The sequence below is a fragment of the Rattus norvegicus genome, chromosome 10, assembly GCF_021556685.1.
Source record: "Rattus norvegicus strain SHRSP/BbbUtx chromosome 10, alternate assembly SHRSP_T2T, whole genome shotgun sequence".
Lineage (NCBI taxonomy): Eukaryota > Metazoa > Chordata > Mammalia > Rodentia > Muridae > Rattus > Rattus norvegicus.
In genome coordinates, this window is record NC_141543.1 from 28926425 (window position 1) to 28943018 (window position 16594).

Below are 16594 nucleotides of genomic sequence, written 5' to 3' on the forward strand. Positions count from 1 at the left end.
ATCTTGGATAATAATAGAATAAAGAAAGAAAACATTGCTTTTATACAAAGTGCTTGTGCTTACATTTCTCATTTATCTGTCCTACATTTAGAAGGAGTTGGGGGATAAAAGGAACACTCTCACATAGAAACACCCTTGGAAACTATATTGCTAATAATTACTTCTATGCCTACCTTCTCTCCTGCTTAACACCATTAATTCTATGCCATTGCTGTTTCCTGAAGATGAGAGAAAGACTTATCTTTCTTCATTGAACAGCTTCCGTTCAGGAGCACCATGACTCATTATATGGGTGAGGAAATCGAGGCTTATTCAAGTAATGCTCCCCATGGAACCAGAACTACAGTGTCAAACATTAAATCGCACATCCCCACCTATACAACTATCACTACCAAAATACCACGAAAGTATTTTCTAGCACAGAGCATTGCAATATATTGTGCTTCTGCATATCCATGTGTAAAATGCAAAACAATTTCCCCAATACATCCAGTACACCGGATGGACCAAAGTTCTCAGCATTTTCCATTTTAAATATGAAGCGCATATTCCAATGGACTACTCTTTGAAAGGCAATCTTGCCCAGTACAGACACAAGAGGAATACTACTATTTTTCTTATTGATTGCTCCTTTAATAGAATGAAAACTGTTTAGAACAGGGACTCCCTGCCTTAATGTCTCTGCAGGGCCATTGTCCAGCAGGGCATGAATAGTAAACATGCCTATGTTGGACGAATGAATTATATCTCTAAACATGGATTTCTCCCAGTTGTGTAAAGATTACCATTTAGAAGCAATCATGAACTCCTTACAAGTTTATTTTTCTTCTTTTTCTTGGGCTTTTTGCTTTAAACCTGAGTATATAACAGTTACCACCCAGCAACCACAATCTGCTAAGTGCTGGGCAAGCAGAAGGTAGCATTATTTAAGGAGCAGGATTATGTGGGAGAGAAACAACAGCACATGGGGGCCTTTTCTCATAATGAGAGGCTCTAGGTCAATTTCTGTCCATTTAAGGTGACAACTAAAAGTCACAGTGAGGAAGGCATGAGGAAAGAATAAATCTAAAAGGGACTGAATGAACACAGTGTTCCTGCTTCCCTCTTGAAATGTTGCAAAACAAGCCAAGCTGTTTCAAAGTTTTGCAAACCTTGCAACAAAATTGTCTAGAGCAGTGTTTCTTGACCTTCCTAATGCTGCGACCCTTTAATAAAGTTCCTCATGTTGTGGTGAAGCCCTGAAAATAAAATCAGCTTGTTGTCAGTTCACAACTGCAAATTTTCTACTATTCTGAATAGTAATGGAAATATTTGTGGTTTCAGAAGGTCTTAGGCAAACCCTGTGAAAGGGGTTACAACCTATAGGTTGAGAACCTCTGCTCTAGATCACCTGGAGTAAAAAAGAGAGAAGCAGATAGAAGAGGTGTTGTAAGACTCCTGCCCATCTATAAACAGCAGACAGCACAAGGAATCATGGGTGGTGATGTTTAAACAGACATAAGTGAGGACTGGAAAGAGATGGGGCAAGGGGTGGAGGGCTGGTGGGTGGGAGGGGTAGGAGTAGCAATGATGGTGTTGTAGCTCTTAAGACAGAACTACTTGGGAGGCAAACATCAGAAGCCTCTCAGGGTGCTGGTTAAATAGTGAATAGAATTACAGTCTGGCTAAAGCTTTTCATTTCAAAGAGTGGGGCAGGGGGTCACTGGCTAATGTTTCCTAAAGCTCCATGGAGATCCTTAGTCTTTGGGAATTCCCCTGGGTGTAAAAGTTCAATCAAAAAAACTTAGCTTAAAGTACTCAGCACTAAGTGAGTGGAAGTCTCAAGATTAGTTAGGTATCCTGTTTCGCTTCCACTTTAGTGATTTGGGATCGGGCAGAGAGAAAGTACAAGAGAGGAACCTAAAGAGTCATGAACGAGGGAGAGAAACCCGTGCATTCGAACAATGGACTCGCCTACGGTAAGGGGTGAATAAGCTGTGTTTGGTTTTTGTTTTTCTTATGATGAGGCTGAGTGCAAGTGAAGAAGGTAAGGGGAATGAGGGAAGATGGATCCCTTCTGCTTTGCTTCCAGAGTTCCCAGTTTCTCAATGAAGATAGGCTTATGTGATTTGTAAGGGGGAAAAAGCTTAAATCAGAGCTTTGTAATTATTTAGGGAATTTGAATCTACATAAAAGACAGTTCGGATGAAGCCTTTCATATTTAGCTGTCATTTCCTTTTATATTCGTTGTTTGCAAGAGAACCGTTATGTGAACCATTTGATAAAGGTTCTTAAACCACTGGCCATAATTCCTTAGTAAGAAATGTGAAGGCGGAAGGAACGTACTAACTTTGACTTCCAAACCTTCTGACATGTAAGTTTTCTTCAATAGGACAACCCTTAGTAGTTGCTGAACTAAAAGGGCCATCTTATATAAGGTTCATGTACATTTTACAATGTCTGAAATAAGAAGGTTCCTGAAAAGTGGCTTCATAGTTTCTGTAGAGAGTATTAATAAAATTAAGCACAGAAAGATCAATTTTCTTCTTATTTACAGCACTTATGCATATATTGAAATGTTTCATTGTATAGTGATTGGACTAGTGTATACATATGCATGTGACTATTGGTAGCTAATAATATAATATATATGTATATGCTATATATGTACACATATAGTAAATATATATGCATATATGTATATAGCATAAATATGTGCTATATATACATGTGTGCTACATATATTATATATATGCACTCTATATATGTATTATATATACGTATATAACATAAATATGTGCTATATATATTATATATTGCTATGTATAATATACCTATCATATATATTTTAGTATATATACTTATATATAATATATACATTTTAGTGTTTGTAAAATTCACATATGCACTATACACAAACATATATATGTATAATATATACACAGAAATATATATAGACACATATACACATGCACATACACATATATATGTATATAAATATATATGCATATATACACACATATGCATACATATATACACATATACATACATATATAAATGTAAATATATATGTACTGCCAAACTTAAGAACAATGTGACTGCATGAACCCCTAGAGTTCATGAGTACATTAGCATAAGAGTCGATGTTTAAATGAACAACTTGAACATATAGAATTGGATATAACTGTACGTATCATATCTCATTTACTTTAGTATCAGAATGGGTAAGCCTAATGGACTGAAATAAAACTCTTAAAATAAGAATATGCAGATTGTTATTTAATTAATATTACTTAATATTTAACTTCTATCTCTCCTTATATGAAAATATTTCACGATTAGAGGTTTAATTTATTCTTTAATCTTTGTTTACAGTCCAGCCATTATCCCGCTCCCAGTTCACCCTCCAACTGTTCCTCAGCCCGTTCCTTTTCCACTGCCTCCAAGAGGATATCCCCACACTCCCCACTCCCACCAATCGATATTCATGCTTGTAGTTGCTTATACTAACCAAACTGTTATTTTAAACATATTAATCAAATGAAGGTTTTACCCATGAGCCTATCATATGGAGACCCAAGAGAATTAGTCTCTGAGAAGATGAGTTTGAGGCAAATAGCACATTTGGAACTGAGGTCTGACGACGGGGAGAATAGTGGAATCCCATGGGTGAAGTTATGACTGTGGGAAGTAGAGAACTTTCGGAACAAACATATGACAAAATCTCAGATGTCACTAAGTACAATAAAGAAAAGGGATATCATGTCATAAAGCAAGGATGATCATAAGTATTCTTAGGTCAGCAGTGAGGTCTGCCTGACAGCCCATAAATAATTGTAACAATGTTAGGAATTGGGTTTTAAAAACTATTGTATTAATGTATCAGTCAATGAGTAAGAGTACACAGTAAGACTAGATATAAAACATAGATGTTATGTTTAGCTTCACTGGTAATCAGAGGGAAAGCTGTTTTCTTATTTAATTTATGTTGCTTTTACCACGAATGAAATAAAGTCAGTACTACTAGGAACTTTGTATTGCTATTTATCTAACAATCTAATTTTAATTAATGCCTTTAGGAAATGTATTAGCATGCATTTGGAAACAGCTTTTTAAATGCAGTTACAATTTTTATTTCATAACCATAATGTGAAATGTGCATGTGTTCTAAGGATCGTGGTAATTTCATATGTTTTAGGTTGTTTCTATAATGATTTTTTAAATTTGTATTTAATGTAACTAGAACAGTCATAATTTATGTCTTTGGTGAACACTCTACTCAAACATATTTTAGTGATTCTCAGCTGCATTCCTAGAGTTCCAAACTTGCATGACAGACACTCTACGAGAAAATATTTAGTAATTTCTATTTATGTATATCTCAAAATGATATATTCAAGGGAAAAGATCAGGTTTCAAGAGCTCTTAGAATATAAACTGACAAATAGTAGCAAACTTCTAAATGTAAAATAAATATTAAATGCTAGTACTAACCTAAAGGAGTAAAAATGGGATATAGTGAGCATTAACTTTTTTGAGATTATAATTACAAAAGTTTTTATTACCTCCAAACACACTCACATAACCTTTCCCATTTTCCTTCAAATTGATGGCTTTTTTAAACTAACTGCAATTGTATGCATGTGTGTACATGTGTCTACACACATATTCCCACATATAAACTGTTTCACTAGTAAAATGATGTTTACATTTCTGATTTTAGGACTGACTTTTGGCACCTGATGACCAGTCACTGTGTTCTTCCCTGGAGAGGATCAACCCACTCGTTTCCAGGTGTTTAGTGTTTCATATGATGCTTTGTATAGTGATGAGGCCTCATGGGCTTTCCCCTGCTCATTTGACATGTCCACTGGTGTCTTCTTGCTTTGGGAAGCCAACTATTAAATTTTTGTACAACTTTTGTTAAAAAAATGCTATTTTGTATACATTTAAAAAATACTTCATGATTAAAAAACATTGACTGAGCCACAATAATTCAGGTGGTGTTCTCTATAAGAAAAGCATAAATGGCTAGTGTAACTTCGATGTGTGTGTGTGTGTGTGTGTGTTGTGTGTGTGTGTGTTTGTTTGTGTTTCAGATGGTCCAATGTGCAAATGACAGCATCTGTAATATCTAGGGACCAAATGCAGTCATTTCATTTTTGAAATGATGACGGCCCATACCTCCCTAGTTTCCATGTCAAATTATAACGGAGAAATAGTTAAGTAAGAAGGAAAGTGGAACTACTAAAGGTTATTTCTTTTTAAATTAAAAACACTTGACATCAGTTCCTCAAAACCCCCAGTGTCTTTCCACTGCAATAAGAACCACACAGGCACACTTGTACATATGTGAACACTTGGAATACTACCTTGCCCCAACCATCTCATAGTTATAATTAAAAGCTACATTTTGTTAAGCAAATTAGGAGTTACAATAAAGTGGAGGGAGCATGTGTAATGAATAATTAACACTGTATAGACTTTGGCATCATAATTAAGATTAAATGCCGCATATATTCAAACTAGATTAGCATAGCCATTGAAAGTAGCAATGTGCTCAGTGGGAGAGGATGATTTTGCTAAATAATGTTTTATGAAGAGTATTCTAAAAACATTAAGCATAAGGTTGTCATATATAAAATGATTAAAGTTTTATACAAAAGAAGCTGTAATTCCAGCAAATGAAGTAATTTCATTCTCCCGCTGTGTTCACCTTGAGAAACACACGGAAAATGGACAGGATCGCTCTGTGATGCCTTATTAAATTGAGTATGAATCCCCCTTGTTTGAAGTTAATGAACCCTCACTACATAAATCTGGGTCAATGGACAGTTCCGACATTTTTCTCACCAATTCCATTTTTATCTGTTGGAATCATCCGTTGCCTTAAATTCCCAGTTATATATGTATTTCCCAACTTGGCTAGCAGTTTGTTTCCATGCCTTGCTAAAAAAAAACATTTATTTAATTTACGGGTTTTTCTTTGATTTCTGAAACCTCATCATTGACGATTTATCTTCATTATTTCCAATGTACATGCAATACACTCATGCTGACAGCTATACATTTCACGTGGCGCTTGAACTAATTCTACCCATATCTCTTACCTATTCCAAAATAAATATATATCATGCATATATCAGTTTCATGCCCCATACATCTATTTTAGAACTTGAAGCCTGTAACTCGACTGACAAAATCATTAACTCAAAAAGTCAATTGTATTATTAACAGATTGTATTACAACAAGAATAAATTGCACGCATTTGTAGTTGTAACTTTTTAGGCATTTCCTTGTATTAAAACTCCATATAGACCCGTGGGTACAATATAACTTATAGCAAAGGAAACAAGAAATGCTCAATGATAGGGAATGTGGAAGGGCTGAATGCAGGTAGGGGACACAAGTTATGAAAGAGGATATGAAGCTAAACGATTTGTTTAGTTCTAACACTGTCATGGATTTCCTTTTTTAAAAAAGTTTTGGATACTAGGTGAGTGCATAAAAAAGACATTCAATTGTGAAAGCATAAATATGAACTTTCAGAGGCTCATAACGGTGGAGAGTTTGAGTGTGTTTTTTTTTCAGTAGTACTACTACTATTTTTTCTCCTTTTAGTACACGAATAAAATAGCACTCAATCCAAAAATATAGCATAGCAAAACCAAACAGAAAACATTGATTGTCAGAAATGGCCGCTCTAGATACGTACATCGTAGATGCACACCTGAGAAGTCCTAAAATACCAACTGTCTAAGAAGGCAAAAAGCTAGAAGTAGTACAAATCATGACTTTCCTAGGCATAGTTCCAGTGACTTACAAACTCATCTAGAACAATCCTGAAGACAACAGAAGAAATAAATAATAGGAAATTTATTATCCTTGATTCTAAGTATATGTATGGGGAAACTATAGATATTTTAGTTGCCCAAAGCCCTTTGAAAATGGTATTAGTTGCCAATTACTGTTTAGAAATCAGGATTGTTTTATGGAGTTAAGATTTAGGATGTACTTGGATAGCATTACTCTTATTGATAAATTATGTTTACAGCAATATAATTGTAAGACTTATGTATTAGCCACACTAAAAGTCATATCAATTACAGCATTATAAATATTTTGTGGCAGGGTAAGTATAGCCATTAATATAATAAAAATCAATAGTCATTATTCTGTGTCTTAAATATGATTAAATTATTAGAAACCTATTTATTTTAAACCAGTTTATGATGAATATTGCTATGCTAAATGTGTGTGCCTAATCTAGTAAAATTTACAGATTAATGATAAAAATAAAGAGCTGGATTTTGTGGCCATCTGGGTATGAAAATATTTATTGTAAAATATAAAATATTCTTAAAAAATTGGCACTGTGATTTTTACAAATAGTTGTATAAATTAATTGATAAAACGGAATGCTCTAGATTATCAAATCAGTGAGACAGATTACCATGGCAAGGAAACACATACACTCTTCCATTTTATGCCTGCCAGAAAGAAAGCATTCACAATTGCTAAAGATGTGTTTAACACCATTACTTTTCGCCTTCTCACTCTGTGTGTACCCTACAAGATCTATGCCTCTTCGTGCTCATGCATGGTGGAATTCACTTGTTATAATCATGAGTGGCTTCACATCTGAAGATGAACTTTTAAAAACAGGAATAAGGAAGTGACTTATCAGAAAGGTGTCAAGATACACGGAGTCCTATGAAGGATACCGTGCAGGCTTCAAAGGCACAGCACTCTAGAAAAGCACACAGAGTGTGGAATGCTGGGCTGTCCCCAGCAGCTGAGAACAACTAGTGAACAAGCAGGGTTGTCACTGATGCAGTTGAAAGGAAATTAGTCCTGCCAACAACCAATGAGACTGCAAAGGACTTCTGAGTCCCAGGTGAAAATTCAACTTCGATCAGCACATTGGCTGTGTTGGGATGAAATTGTAAGCAGGGGTCATTTAGCCCACAGAGTGACTTGTGACCTACAGACCTGCACAATAGGATGTGCCTTAACTCTTTACAAGCCTTCTAGTCCTTGGTAATATTTTCTTTAACAAGCAAAACGGATACATTTGATTTACCAATCTTCCTCCCAGCCAGTTCAAATATCAAAGTAACTGACAAGTTAAGAAAAAGAAAACATCTCACCCTGATTCTCCAAAATGGTTCTAACTCACTTAGCATAAAATGAATGTGTAAATCTTTAATCCTCAAGTGGGAAATGTATGGAGCAGCTGTGCTGTGTTCTAATCTCCTCTGGGATTAAAACCTTCCATTTTGGCAGAAGCTTGTTAAAACACAGGGTGGAATACGGTAGGTGAACCTTCAGAGAAGCTTCTCAAGTTCTGGAAGTAAGAAAAAACAATCCAATGGTTTCATGGAGTCCCTGTACCTGATCAGATTGACTAGGTCAATCCGCCCCTAATTATAGATACAAAGTAAGGGCAGCTAAGAAACACACAGACAAGGGCCTTGGCTGGGGGAAAGCATAGAACAACTAAAGCAAATGGTAGACATGGAGACCAGCTAAGTGACCTAGAAGACCAAACCAACTGTGCTTTCCAGAAAGATTATTCTACAGCCTACTAAGCTGCCCATGAGATGTGCTCTGTGCTCCAGGTTTCTGGCTTTTGTGAAATGCCATCCACGCTGGGGGCTTTTGACGATGTAGCTGTCTTTAACTTACTTCTGCTCTTGTAAATGACCCCTCACCGATATCCATGTAAGAAGACATTTAATTCAGGGGTCTGCAGTGTTGCACTTTGCTATCCTTACTATGGCCTGCCGTAGGCTTGATATTGGATTGAGTCGATGTCCATTCATACCTTCCTGAGTGTCACACCACTACAGGTTGACCTTGTCAGCAGACTTCCCAAAAGCATGGGAAGTAGGTACCTTTCTTTGTATACATATGACAACCATCTAGTTTTGTGAAAAAAAGTCTTGATGAGCATAGCGTGAGGCTGATAATTGTATGTTTGAATCCAAACTATAGGAACAAGTCACATGTTTATCATCTGTTCATGTAAGAATTAGGAGGGAGTGGGTGGGTGGGTGAGGGAGCACCCTCATAGAAGCAGGGGGGATGGGATAGCGGGTTTCTAGAGGGGAAACCAGGAAAAGGGATAACAATTAAAATGTAAATTTAAAAATCCAATAAAAGTTTTAAAGTTAAAAAAAGAATTAGTGACAATATAAATTAACCACTTTAATGTCCATGTAAATTATCTACCTCAAATTCTCATTGGTCACCTATGCAGGATAGTTAAAGAGCATTACTCAATTTCACCGAAATGGTGATAATATTCAGAATGATAATTTTTAGGAAACAAACGGCTATCAAATACCGTGTGTGATGCACTGAGTTCATAATTGGGTCTCTAGGTACCTGCCACAGAGTAGAACTAGAGGCAGGCACTCGACGGGGCCTGAGTAGGCACACACTGATGTGCAGCAGTCACACAGACTTAGAGGTGGTGATGGTGAGGGCCCCAAGTACAACTTCCTCAAAGTAATCCATAGGGCAACATTTTCACTGAATCTGATGACCAACTAATACATGCAATTGCTCACCCAAATAAATAACCCATTTTCCAGAAAAGCAAACAGGCAAACAATAAAAATAAAACAATCACTCTAGTGAAATTGTAAGGAGCAGAAACTCGTTTATATTTTAGAACACCTGATAATAAATTCTGCAGCCATTAAAGCTTTACGTTTTAAACTTTTAAAGGAAATAAATGGCACCCAAGGCTTGATTGCCCCAGTGCTATGTCGTTCATATGAAACAATGATTGTTATAACAGTCATGTCATAAGAGGTGAGAGAAAGCAAGAATAGCAATGATGAAGTGGTAGAAGGAGAGGAGGAATGAAGAATGTGAGAACCAAGGAATGGGGCAACACGGCTATCAAGTCATAACCTAAATGAGCTACAGTTACATGACCTATATGACGTACAGTTCTTTGAATAAAATCTATACAAGATCAAGCTGACCACGATCCTGGTATCACTATGGGTATATATGATCTTTATGATCCATTACTTAATAAGAAGTTAGCGGCAGTTGATAGCTGTTTTGGAAGGGAATATCACTTTCTTATTGAAGATAAGTTCACTGGTAGTTTCTTCATTTCTAGTAGGCAGCTTTATACCTATGCACACACAGGCAACACTGACTGAACTTACAGGGGTGTGAAAAAGTACATGTGCTGGGAGTGGTTTGCAATTCGGAGTATAAGAAGTATTGGAGGAAATAATGAGTATAGGTATATAATATTTCATAGTATACATACATGTATGTAGAAAGAATGACGATAACATTACTTCCTGTCTCACTGTCCCAGAACACTGAAGGTAAAGTGCTATCAGTTTCATTAGACATACAATAAACAAACTGTTGCCATTCAGTTTACATAGCGATTAGGTAAGATTAATTCTACTAGAAAAGGAAACACAACCAAAATGGAAAACATAAAGAAACAAACCCAAGATAAATGAACAGCCTTGGTGAAAGCTAGAAAAATTCATTGGAATTTTAAATTCATAACTCACACGCTGTTCTGTTAGAAATAGGGAGCTCTCATTGAATCACCTCCGTGCTAGATCGTGTGTACTAATAAAGCCAGTTCTTCAGCGGCTAACTTCCTGTCATAGTATTTGATTTAGAAAACCTGAAAGATTGATACATCTCGTTCTTAGAGATATCTGCGTCTTCTACAGAAGAGGACTCTCCTTAATCATCCAATCATATTAACTAAATTTCAGGCAGGAACCAATTATTCAGAATTCCCATGAGTCTTTGTAGAACTTTTTATTGATAAAATGGCCTGATTTTTCAAATGGTCCAACGCGAAGCATATTTTCTGAGGCTGTGAATTCTGAATTACGATCTCATTCAGAAAATTGTTAATAAAACTTTTTTCCCCCTGAAATGGACAATTTCATGTTTCTATTGCTCTTCGCTGCAATTTACAGAACTCCCTTTTCCACTTGTTGGACCTAGTCCTAATTATTACCATAATGACTTCTCCCCCACAATTTAATGACTAAATAATTGATATGTTGCTGGGTTCCCGATGCATATGATTTTACAATATTAAATATGAAACAAAAGAACATTTTAATCACCCGGGAGCAGATTAAAAAATATTCTCCAATATAGTAAGTGTCACAGTGCAGGGAAGTTAAATACCAGCTAATAACAATCCTGTAATTTATGCTGGATTCATATTTAGGGTTAAGTACCCTAGCACAGGCACGGGTTCACCTCGGAGATTATGTTTCATTTCCTACACGATCCTCAAATTAACAAGATATACATGTTGTCATAGGCTCCATTTCTTAAGCACTATAGCTTTTATTGTCCTAAAGTGTCCCCTTGGGTCAACTTGCTATGGAAGCAGTTAATTTTTTCCCCATGTTTGTAACCTAACATTGTTTAACGGTAATCCGTAAATAGTCCTGCATACTAAGTACAATTAATTCCAGGTTGTAGAAGCAAGAAGGTCAAGATTTTCAGGCAACCACAGGCACATACACAGAACATAATTTAATAAAACTACATTACTTGGGAGTATTCGATAGATTTGTTTATGGAATTAGGTAGATCATACAGGAAAATATATTCAGGTATCTCATATCAACTTAATTTTTTTAGACTACTGAAAATAATAGTCTTCTTACAATTTTCCACTGAGATTCCCAGTGTGTGGCAATGTTAAAGTCCTATTATAGAATTATACAGGGTGGTTTAATTTTAAGATCAGTTGAAATGCCCACTGGTATCCAGGATGTCAAGAAAGCATGGTAAATATTTGTTAATGAAACATTTAGGAAGATTATTTGCCTAAGTTCCTTTCCTTTAAACCAGTGATTTCTTTCTCTTTTTTTTAACTGGATATTTCATTTATTTACATTTCAAATGCTATTCCCTTTCCCAGTTTCCCCTCTGCAGCACCCTAACCCATCCACCTTCACCTGCTTCTATGAGGGTGCCCCCTCTCCCACCCACCCACTCCCAACTTACTGCCCTGGCATTCCTCTACACAGTCAAGCCGTCACAGGATCAAGGGCCCCCTCCTCCTATTGATGCCAGATAAGGCCATCTCTGCTACATATGCAGCTGGAGTCATGGGTCCCTTCATGTGTACTCTTTGGTTGGTAGTTCCTCCCTGGGAGCTCGTGGGTGTCTGACTGGTTGATATTGTTGTTCTTCCTATGGGGTTGCAAACCCCTCCAGTTCCTTCAGTCCTTTCTCTAACTCTACCATTGGGTACCCCATGATCAGTCCAGTGGTTGGCTATGAGCATCTGCCTCTGTATTTGTCAGGTCATTTCAAATGTTGTTGCTCAGAAGTAAATACCATGAACACTTCTAGCTGAGAACGAGTGTGTTTTTAGAGTACAAACAGTAACCATCTTCAGGTCTTGCTTTAAATATGGAAGTTAGAATCCTGGAATGGATGAACAGTTGGGTTTTGAGATGAAGACTTTTACAATAATAAGGTCTGTCCATTACCAAGTACCTCACAAAATGTACCTCCAACAATGCAAATTGGTTTTCTCATAGATGTATAGCCAGAATTCTGAGAACAAACTGGCCATAGGATTGCCTCCTTCAGATCTATCTTCTTGACCTGTTCATGGCTACCTTCTCCTTGGGTCTTTCTTCCTGTATGATTTTTCTGTTCTAACCTCCTTATAAAGGTCAGTAAGTAGCCTTACATTGTGCGAGTACCTTATGACCTTGACTATTTCTGTAAACGGCCTGTTTCCAAATGCAATTGCACTAAAGTAGTGGGATTAAGGCGTAAAGACATAGAATTTGAATAGACTCAGGTCAGTAACAGACTAGAAACAGGATTGCAGTAGAAATGGATTAGAACCCAGAGATTGTTAGCCTGGGTGAATTTACACTCTCACAGATTTTTGGATCATTTGTCATACTATCAAATGACATGTAAATGTTTCTTTATTTCAGAAAAAAATCAAGTAGTAGTTTGGGACACTGGGAAGTGTCCTCAGAAATCAATTTTCTCTCTGTAGCTGTGAGCTTTTTAATAGACATGCATACAGGATACTCCTACCCCCATTATGGATCAGGTGATAGTTGTAACATAACTTATTTCTGGCTACAAATCCAGATTTAACATGAAAACTGTCACTTGAAAAGTACTTCGTAACATCAGCAAGAGAGGAAGGCAAAAGCTGCCATGAGAAGTATGTTGTCCAGCAGTAAATCGTGCTCTCAGCTGAGAAGCTGAATGCTGCCCCAGAAAACAAGATCAGTCTTTACCTGCTGCATACATTGCCTTTTGACTCTGAGGACATTTAATTAATTCGCAAATGGGAGGAAAAAAAACTTTCTATGTGGCAGAGACCTCCAGACTCTGAAATAGTAGTGGACAAAAGACTCATGGAGTAGAAATTCCTGAGATTTCCCAAAGAATCTTCACTATGTCACGCAAATATTGACTGAAATTATCAATATGCAGCCTACTGTTACCATTCTTTTTCCACAGACATTGGTTATAGTGGCACACCTTATTTTATATGACTATGGTTAATGATCAACTTGCTATTTGTGTTACAAAAGACAAATGAAGTTAAATCATATTTAGATGATTTAATAGATAATTATATAGATTTAAATTATTAATACAAACATAATACCAGGAAAGTATAAATAATTAATGATGAACTTATAAATAATTTCTATTAGTGAAATAGATTAAGAAAATGATTTGTCCTTACCAGTGGGCTCTTAAATATTTAACAATAACTACCACTGACATCTTTTAGATTCACCTTAAAACCCTAACAGTTAAGCCCTGTTTTATAATGGAGAATGCATTTTTAAACAGAAAATAAAGCCAGCACAATGTAGTCATGAGTAGGCATTATTTACTCCATTCCATTTACAAATATTTTACAATGGCTGTGATATAAACAGCACTCCATATTTCCATATTCATAAGGATCCGCTTGTCGTTTAAATATTAAATATGGAAAATGTTAAAATATATGTGCATTTAAACAAATTCCTCTCTTCCTGTGATCTATAGTGTTTACAGTGTTATGTGCCATGATTTATGTCATCCTGGCAAAAACAAAAAAAAATGGTTTAGATACTACTTCCTGAACTTATTTTTCAAATATTGTTTGTAAAAGAACCCTAAAGAATTCAGGTTAGAGAGCAAAGGTGTTTGCCTGGGTTGCTTCTAGTTCACCATTTTTTTCTTTTCTTTTCTTTTAAACATTTTTCATTGGATATTTTTAAATTTACATTTCGAATGTTAGCCCTTTTCCTGGTTTCCCATTCACAAACCCCCTTTCCTATCCCCGACTCCTCCTTCTATGAGGGTGTTCCCCTCCCATCCTGCATCCCTTCCTGCCTACCAGCACTGACATTCCCCTGCACTGGGGGTAGCGGGTGGGGGTCGGGCCTTGGCAGGACTTCTTCTCCCATTGGTGCCCAACAAGGTTAGCCTCTGCTAAATGTACAGCTGGAGTCATGGGTCTGTCCATGTATGTGTTTTGGATGGTAGTTTAGATCCTGGGATTTCTGGTTGGTTGGTATTGTTGTTCTTATGGGGTTGTAAACCCCTTCAGCTCCTTCAATCCTTTCTATAACTCCACCAACTGGGACCCCCATTCTCAGTTCAATGGTTTGCTGCTAGTGTTTGCCTCTGTATTTGTCATGCTCTGGCAGAGCCTCTCAGAAGACAGCTAGATCAGATTCCTGTCAGCATGCACTTGTTGGCATCAGCAATATTGTCTGGGTTTGGTGGCTGTATATACATATACAGCCATTGGTGTTCTGTTCAGGAAATTTTCCCCAGTGCCCATATGTCTGATGCTTTTCCCTACTTTTCCCTCTATTAGCTTGAGCGTATCTGGTTTGATGAAGTAGATGCTCAGGTGGGGAAAATTCTGAATAGCCATTTCTTCAGGCTCTGCTCTAAACTTTGTCTCCCTATCTCCTCCTATAAATATTTTTGTTCCCCCTTCTAAGAAGGACTGAAGCATTTGGACTTTGTCATTCTTGAGTTTCATCTAGTCAGTGGATTGTATCTTGGATAATCCAAGCTTTGAGGCTAATATCCACTTATCAGTTAGTGCATACTATGGGTGTGTGTGTGTGTGTGTGTGTGTGTGTGTGTGTGTGTGTGTGTGTGTGTGTGTTAAGTGACCTCACACAGGCTGACATTTTCTAGTTCCATCCATTTGTCTATGAATTTCATGAAGTCATTATTTTTAATAACTAAGTAGTACTCCAGTGTGTAAATTTACTACAGTTTCTGTATCCATTCCTCTGATGAAGGGCATCTGGGTTCTTTCCAGCTTCTGGCTATTATAAATAAGGCTGCGATGAACATAGTGGAGCATGTGTCTTTTTTGTATGTTGGGGCATCTTTTGGGTATATGCCCAAGAGAGGTATAGCTGGATCCTCAGGCAGTTCAATGTCCAATTTTCTGAGGAACCTCCAGACTGATTTCCAGAATGGTTGTACCAGTTTGCAATCCCACCAACAATGGAGGAACGAGTGTTACTCTTTCTTCACATTCTCAACAGCATCTGCTGTCACCTGAGTTTTTGATCTTAGCCATTCTGACTTGTCTGAGGTTGAATCTCAGGGTTGTTTTTATTTGCATTTTCCTGATGACTAAGGATATTGAACATTTCTTTAGGTGCTTCTCAGCCATTCAATATTCCTCAGCTGAGAATTCTTTATTTAGCTCTGTACCCCCTTATTTAATAGGGTTATTTGATTCTCTGGAGTCTAACTTCTTGACTACTTTGTATATGTATTGGATATTAGCCTTCTATCTTTTCACAATTTGTTGGTTACTGTTTTGGCCTCATGACAGTATCCTTTGCCTTACAAAAGCTTTGCAATTTTATGAAGTCCAATTTGTTGATTCTTGATCTTAGAGCATAAGCCATTGGTGTTCTGTTCAGGAAATTTTCCCCAGTGCCCATATGTTTGATGCTCTTCCCTACTTTTCCCTCTATTAGCTTGAGTGTATCTGGTTTGATGTGGAGGTCCTTGATCCCCTTGGACTTGAGCTTTGTTCAGGGCGATTAGAATGAATTGATTTGCATTTTTCTACATGCTGAACTCCAGTTCAACCAGCACCATTTGTTGAAAATGCTATCTTTTTTTGACTGGGTAGTTTTAGCTCCTTTGTCAAAGATCAAGTGACCATAGGTGTGTGGGTTCATTTCTGGGTCTTCAATTCTGTTCCACTGATCCATCTACCTGTCCCTGTACCAATACCATGCAGTTTTTATTATGACTGCTCTATAATACAGCTTGAGGTCAGGGATGGTGATTCCCCTAGAAGTTCTTTGATTGTTCAGGATAGTTTTCACTATCCTGTGTTTTTTGCTATTCCAAATGAATTTGCAAATAGCTCTTTATAACTCTATGAAAAATTGAGTTGGAATTTTGATGGGGATTGCATTGAATCTGTTGATTGCCTCTGGCAAGATGGCCATTTTTAATCCTGCCAATTCATGAGCATGGGAGATCTTTCCATCCTCTGAGATCTTCTTCAATTTCTTTCTTTAGAAACTTGGAGTTCTTGTCATACAGATCTTTCTCTTG